The sequence below is a fragment of the Belonocnema kinseyi genome, chromosome 4, assembly GCF_010883055.1.
Source record: "Belonocnema kinseyi isolate 2016_QV_RU_SX_M_011 chromosome 4, B_treatae_v1, whole genome shotgun sequence".
Taxonomy (NCBI): domain Eukaryota; kingdom Metazoa; phylum Arthropoda; class Insecta; order Hymenoptera; family Cynipidae; genus Belonocnema; species Belonocnema kinseyi.
The window spans coordinates 98,111,093-98,119,370 of record NC_046660.1 but is presented as its reverse complement, the minus strand read 5'-3'; positions in this window follow the sequence as shown (position 1 = coordinate 98,119,370).

The window sequence follows — 8,278 nt, the reverse complement described above, 5'->3', positions numbered from 1 at the left end:
GGGGTGCAGATAGGCGAGATCAGTAATGAAAGAAAAAGAGGATAAAATAAAGGAGATGGAAGAAGATATTAAGATGTGGAAGAAAAGGGTGGAAGGAAGGCTGGAGTAGGTGGATGGCAGGTCGGGAATGGAAGCAGTGGATAGAGGGAGGGTGAGAATGAAGGTATTTAAGAGAAAGTGGAGAGCATGATAGAAGAGAAAGTGGGAGAGCGTAGGAAAGAAAAGGAGGAGAGAGCGGATAGAGAGAGGATAAGGGCAATGGAGTTGAGATTGGAAAGAAAAGAGAAGGTAGATAGGAGAAATAATATAATGATATAGAGCATAGGGTGGGTTAAAGGCAAGGTAGGGAAAGTTAGGATGGAAGGGAGAAAGGAGAATGAAGTGGCGGTGGTGGAATTGGAGAGCTGGGATGAAAAATTGGGGGTAATGCGTAACAAAAATAGCATATAGGACAATAAGGTGTTTATCGATCAAGATTTGACGAGGAAGGAAAGAGATGTTCAGAGAATGCTAAATGACAGAGCTAGGAAACAGAGGAGCGAAGGGAGGGCAGTGAAGGTAGGGTGTCGGAAAATAAAAGTAGACGAGAAAATGTGGGTGCGGAACGAGGAGAAGGTGGTGTTGAAGGAATTTCGGGGGAATTTGTTTCGGGGGAAGTAGGGGGTGGGAGTAAAGCAGGGTGGAGGAATGTTAAAGGTGTTGTACTGAAACTTACCAGGGGTAAAGAAAAATGATGAGGATTTCTGGAGGTATATTCAGGAATTTGATGTGATTGGACTAGTAGATACGTGGGTAGAGAGAAAGGAATGGGATAGAGTAGTGCGAAAGTTGCGAAGGGGGTATAGGTGGAGGGTACAGGAGGCGGTCAAAATAACAAGGAAAGAAAGAGCTAGTGGGGGAATTATAACAGGGATTAGGGATGGATTACAGGAAGAAGTTCATGGAGAGGGAGAGTGGAGGGCGTGCAACTGACGGCTGTGAAGATAGGAGGGGTGATGTATAAGTTTGTGATTGTGTACAATGAGGATAGAATGGAAAGGATTTAAGAAAGTGTAGAAAACTTACTAGGAGAGAGAGAGATGAGGGTATGGTGGTAACGGGATAACTTTAATGCGAGAATTGCGCGGAAAGGGGGCCTGTACCAGGAAGGGGAGAGCTTTGAAAGAAAATCGAAGGATAATATAATGAATAAAGAGGGTGGGATTCTAAGAGACGGGATGGAGGATAGAGGGTGGGCGTTGGCTAATGGTATGGTAAAAGGGGACGAAGAGGGAGAATACACGTATGGGAGTAAGAGGGGTGTATCGGTGATAGACTAAGTGATTATGAATATGCAAGGGTTTGAGGGGATAGAGAAATTCGCAGTAGAAGGAAGGGTGGAATCAGACCATCAGCCATTGAGTTTTTGGATACAGGGGGAGGCTGGCGAAAGGCAGGGTGGTGAAGTAGGGTCGTTAGGGGAGATGGTGTCATGGACGAGAGAGGGTCAGATACTCTAAAGAGAGATGAGGGGACTAGAAGAAACAGAGAGGTAGATGAAGAGGAACTGAACGACGAGGGGATAGAGAAGCAGATAGGGAAGTTAAAAAAATCTAAGGCAGTAGGGATTGACGGGGTAGAGAACGAAGCGTGGCTGTTTTACACACAAGAGGTAAGGCAGAGGCTGAAGAGGTGGTGAGAAAATTATGGAGGTGGGAGGGATTCCCAAGAGGGTGGAAAGAGGGGTTGATCTTACCATTGTATAAGAAAGGGGATAGGGAGAGCCAGGAAAATGATAAAGGAATTACACTTATAAATACTGCGTACAAAATATACGCGATGATGTTAGCAGATAGGCTGCGAAAGGATTTTAAGGGGAAAGGAGTATTGCCGGAGACGCAGGCGGGCTTTAGAGAGAGATGGAGCACTATTGACAATATTTACGTCTTGCAACACGTGGTGGATAGAGAATTAACCGAAAAGGGTGCCAAAGTGTACGCGTTATTTGTAGATTTAAAGAGCGCGTTCCCGTCAGTGGATAGGGGGAGATTGTGGGAGGCAATGAAAGTGAGGGGAGTGAAAAGGGGCCTGATCGAGAGGGTAAGGGAGGTATATGAATTTGTTCAAAAGAATGGCATGGAGAAAGAGAAGGCATAAGGAGAGGAGAGAATAAGAGAGTCAAGGTATAAAGAAACTATGTGTGGATTATGCCAAGAGAGAGAGAGCGCAATATTTGTGTAAGGAAGGGAAGCAAGGAAGTCAGGAACGTATAGCGAGAATGAGATGCGGTTGCATGGAGAATTATAATAGGTTCTGGCTTTCTAGAGGGAAGAGAATCTGCGAATTTCGCGAGAAAGGGGATACAAAATTAGAGCATTGGTTGACCGAATGTGAAGAGGTGGAAAGGAGAGGGATAAGCATGGAGGTATTGTTGCATGAAAGGGGTGACGAAAGGGCAGTAGTATGGGTGAAGGGGGTGTTGGGTAAGATAGAGAAGAAAAGAATGGAGGAGGAAAAGGAATGGAGAAAGGAAGATTGTAAATAGGAGAGGAAATAGATATAAGAGAAATGTAAATATTGTAAATAGTAGTTAGGTGTTAGGTGTTAGCCACGGAGACAGGCTGGTAAAGCAAAGCATAGCGACAAAAGAGCGAAATGCGTGCGAAGCGAGGCTAGGCGCAGTGTGGCGCAGCGAGGAAGGGTAGGCTATAGGAACGAACGGATTAGTTATAAAGTGTGGATGGATAGTAATTTATAAGACGTAGTTGTAAGAAAATTCTTTAAAAAAATAAAAGTGTAAGCAAGTCAATTTTTTAAGGCCAGCAGGCCAAAAAATAAACGTTTATCTATCTATTTAACAAAATTCATCATAATGATGAAATATGATACATATGCGTTGAATCTTAAGTTATCTATTTGGTTTTCAAAATAATGATCCAAGAATGTAGCAGTCTTTTGTTTCTTTATATTGAAACCGATTATCATATAAATTAAATACCGCTGAAGCGACAACGACACACTTAGTTAAAAGATTATAAAAGTCAGCTTTGTTTAAAATAAAATGGGATAACTGCAAAATTATTATTATGTACAACTTTGCCCTATGGCACGACACAGAACGAACGGAGTTTCAAAATGTGCATATTTATATTAATTTACAATATTGTGTCCATCCTATGGGCGAAGCCGTACATAATAATGTTTGTGTAGTTATGTCATTTGATTTTAAACGTAACTGACTTTTGAACTGTTTAATTTTTTTAGCCATAATTTATGTTTAATCTATTTTTATTTACAAGTAAACGAACAAGCCACAAAACAAACAGCTTATGTTTACTAGCATTTTTGTATTGAAAAGAACTACCGAAGCGTAGTCGAAACGTCTATTATGATTTAAACGACCTCTTAGTCATTTCATTAAAAATTGTAACAGTAGTCAGAAAAACTTTCAAACTTTTTATTAACTACTACTCCAGTTGACACAAATAACATCCAATACTATTATCAACAGGTAATGTTGATATTTTGGAAAAATATTGTGGAGCAGGGACACGGCAAGGTGGTCCAGAAGCTACCCTATTAACTTCTAAACGTAAATTTTTGTTTTCACTAGAATAAAGAGAAAATTCAATTTTCTATTTGATTTCTGCTTTCTGCAACGGCACGTAGCTTGTGGCTTTCGTCTCGTTCGGGAAAACCGTGAGCAAGATTAATCTTCAGCCAACGGTTGTAAAGTCGCACTTGCAGCGAGTCCCGTAAAACGATGCTAGGATCATAAAGTTCGCTCGCACGTGAGTGATGAACCGACTGAACGGCGCGTCATTGAATCCATCTTTAAATTCGCAGCCATATTTCCTCACGATTAAAAACATTCTTAAACATTTTATTTACTCGAAGTACCCGTAAAAAAATCTTGGTAGCAAAGTCATTTCGAATATAACTGGCTGTGGATGTTTATGTCACAGAATTGTTTCCCGGAAAATATATATTATTTCTCTAAAGATCTTAGACGACGCGCACTGAGAAAAATGGATTATACCCGTTATTTAAAAATATGTTATCAGGTATAATTTTGGACTATTGATGATGGGACAGCAATCCAGATTATACGAACTAAATTATACAGATATTAAAGAATAGATAAGACCGGATAAAATCTTGGATTATAAGTTGAAACACGAGATATTTAAACTTATAATCTAAATATATTAAAGCTTAAAATCTAAGATATTAGAATCTATAATCAAAGATACTAAAACCAATAAGCCAAGAACCTAAAATATAATATTAAGGATATTACGAAGTATGATGCAAGGTAAAAATCTACCGTCCTAAAATATTAAAATTCCAAGAGTCCTAAAATATTAAAATTCCAAGAATACAAAAATATAAAAAAAACTTATTAGTGTGGTGTGTGTGGCGGGGAAAATAAATTAAAATTGAAACGGGAATAAGTAATTCCAATTTTTTAAACAATTATGAAAGTACCGCCTGACACAATGTTTTATTCAGCGTTCTTTTTTATTTTGAAATGCAAAAAAATCTGGTCAACGATTTTGAGGTTATTTTATTTACCGAAGTGTCTAAGCAAACCGAAAGTATTTCATCTACTCTTGAAATTGCTTGATTTTTTAAAATATATACTAATAATTTATAATAATTTGTATTATCTCCGCAATAACATACACATAATTTGCGAAACACAGAACACGTGGAGCAGGGCGCAGGGACCAAATGGATGCGCGCGCATGCCTGCATGTTTTATAATCTCCAGATGTTACGAATGAGTATCTGAAGACTATAAGAATTCAACATCTCAAGATTATATGTGGTAATATCTTCATATATTAGAAAAAGATTATAGATTATACGCGATATAATAATTTTCGTTACGGAGTATTATCCTCTACTTGTAATATCCACTTCGTATGATCCATTTTTCTCAGTGGGTATTTCATAAATTTGATGAAAGTAACTTCTTGAAAATGTTATGAGCGCAGTGACGAGTATGCAAAATTTTAAATCTGGTAACATACTGTATAAAAAATATGTAAATAATTTTTTTAAAGAAGTGCAGTATATAAACCAATATGTGATTGCATTTTTCTCAAAGCAATGCTATTATATACCATTTTGTAAAAATAATTAGTTTTTAAATTCTACAAGATAAAACATTTTATCTTTCTTAGAAAATTTCAGCAAATTGGATTGTTTTGAAGAAATACAATTACAATTGCCTTTATTCATATTTGAGCGAAAATTGTCAGAATCGTATCTCGTTTTATTGTTGTTATAAAAATGCGACTTTTTATTTAAATACAAATATTTAACTTACAAAAATAATATGCAGACTAAAATTTAAAAAAAGTTTTACAATAATTAATTACATTTTCACTTTATGATTCTACAGAGTTATTCATTAGAAATAAGTTTATGCAGTTGCAGAAAAGGTCCACATGATATTACATTATGTTCGATTTGGTATCATTCGATAAAGAGGAGTGATTAGTAATTTTGATACGTTTTGAAATTCACTAATAAAACAAATTGAAATTATCAATTTTGCTTTTAAACACACACCATTAAAAAAACGATACCGTTAAAGCAAATGATACCTACATCAAAAACGCCATCAGGCTAAACTTGAAACTGTTATTTGTTTCTTTTCGCCATGCAAAAATATTTTTTAGTATAACATGTTAAAAATATATAACGCTCTGGTTCAATTTTCTAAAAAGTAACCTTAAATCATTATATTTTTTCATTTATGTATTACAGTTTCAATAAATTATATTATATCCATCGTAATTTGTATATTATATGTCGATAGATATATAAAATGCATTTTATATATTGATTTAAATCGGATAAATATTTCCATTTTTTAGCGACGCTTGTTGAAAGAAGCTTGTTTGTTACCGATTTTTGGTAATCAAATTAAATTTTCCTTGAATCGTGTTTACTCGCAGAACGAATGGTGAGGCCTATTTTGTTTCACATGAGTCACCCAATGCGGCTAGTACGTCGCCATAGTATTTTTGATTGAGTGGAGTGCATGTGACGCTGAAAATCAAAGCTATACGACAGAAGTGGATTGTGAATAAACAAGAGGAAAGACATAACTTTCCAAATGGTTTTTTATTTTTAACTTGATTCTTTATTCTTTTTATTCTCCATGTATTTCGTGATATCGCACCAATACATCAACGTCTCTTTTTACCGAAACGTCAATCGCAAGCAAGAACATTGCGCACTTACAACTAAATAGGGTCATATAAAGTTGAACTATGTTCGAGAAATCTTACTGTTCAATCCACCCTTATTTTCAACATAGAGCATAGCTTTTTAAACTAACTGCATCACTTTAATTGCAGTTCGTTATTATATTTTTTTAGTTTTATCATCCAATTTTTTGTCTAACATACTTGTATTACGAAATAATATATTGTGCTACAAGTGCGTAAAGTAGGCAGTTTCACACGAGTGTGAAGTTAACTGTACGAGCCAGAGACGAGTCGAAGGGGAGTTGTAGGCGAGTCCTAGGCGGGGTGGAGGCGAGCCGGAAACGACTTAAAGATGAGCCGATGGCAAGTACTGTAAACTTCACAAGAGTTTCAACTGCCTACTTTTAGCTCCTGTAGCACTAGATATTTTTTCTAACAAATGCGTGAAATTTTCGATTTGAAAAACAATAAAAACCAATTTTTTGAAAATGTATGGTAATTTTTGGAAATTTATGCTAAAATTGCAAACATCACCTAATAATTTCAGAAATTTTTTGTAAAATTGTAAATTACCGAAAATGTATAGAAATTTAGTGTATCCGAAGCTTTTTGGAAGAAATTCCAAAATTTCTAAAAATTTGATAAAGGACCCCGCACTAAATGTATGGGAAAATGGCTTTCGGTGGATTTAGCTGAAACTTTGTAATTTTTAAGGTTATAAGTGCCGGATGAAATATCCGTAAAAAATTTTCTTTAATGGACAGGTTTAGCGCTATGCGGCGCTAAGCGCCGCATAAAACGAATAAAATGAATAAAACGAATTACAACAGATTTTGTTACAAAAGCGATGTCAACATAGAAATCACGGTTCAGATCGTGGTCTCTCATATTTTCGCCTACACCGTTGACTCATATAGCGCGCTTCTCAAAACGATCAAACGCTAAGCGCCCAAGATTTCAACTTGACTGATTAATCACTTCTTTAAAGGCAGAAATGGTACCCAAAGTAACATTAGTAATTAGTGCGCACATACCGATAATAACATTCTACCCTTCGCAAGAGGGTTGAACGCTAAACGCTCAAGATCAGCGAATAAAACCAATCCTAGTGACTTAAGCGACAAAAGCGATGCCACTATAAGAATCACGCATCAGAAAGTAGTCAGTAATATGTTTAGCCAAACCAATGAGTTATATTGCGCGCTTCTCGAAACGATCAAACGCTAAGCGCCCAAGATATGAACTTATCTAAGTAATTACTTCTTTAAAGACAGAAATGGTATCCAAAGTAACATTAGTAACTAGTGCGCACATCGATAATAACAGTGTACCCTTCGCCAGAGGGCCGAACGCTAAGCGCCCATGATCAGCGAATAGAACCAATCCTAGTAAACTCATTGGTTTGGCTAAACATATTACTGGCTACTTTCTGATGTGTGATTCTTATAGTGACATCGCTTTTGTCGCTAAAGTTATTAGGATTGGTTTTATTCGCTGATCTTGAGCGTTTAACGTTTAACCCTCTGGCGAAGGGTAGAATGTTATTATCGGTAATTGCGCACTAGTCACTAATGTTACTTTGGGTACCGTTTCTGCCTTTAAAAAAGTGATGAATTAGTCAAGTTAAAATCTTGGGCGCTTAGCATTTGATCGTTTTGAGAAGCGCGCTATATGAGTCCACGGGATAGGCGAAAATATGACAGACCACGATCTGAACCGTGATTTCTATGTTAACATCGCTTTTGTAACTAAATCTATTGTAATTCGTTCTATTCACTGATCATGAGCGCTTAGCGTTCGGCACTCTTGAGAACAGTACAATGTAATTATCGGAATGTACGCACTAGTTACTAATGTTACTTTGGGTAACATTTCTGCCTTTAAAGAAGTGATTAATTAGTCAATTTAAAATCTTGAGCGCTTAGCGTTTGATCGTTTTGAGAAGCGCGCTATGTAAGTCAACGGTATAGGCGAAAATATGGCAGACCACGATCTGAACCGTGATTTCTATGTTGACATCGCTTTTGTAACAAAATATGTTGTAATTCGTTCTATTCACTCATCATGAGCGCTTA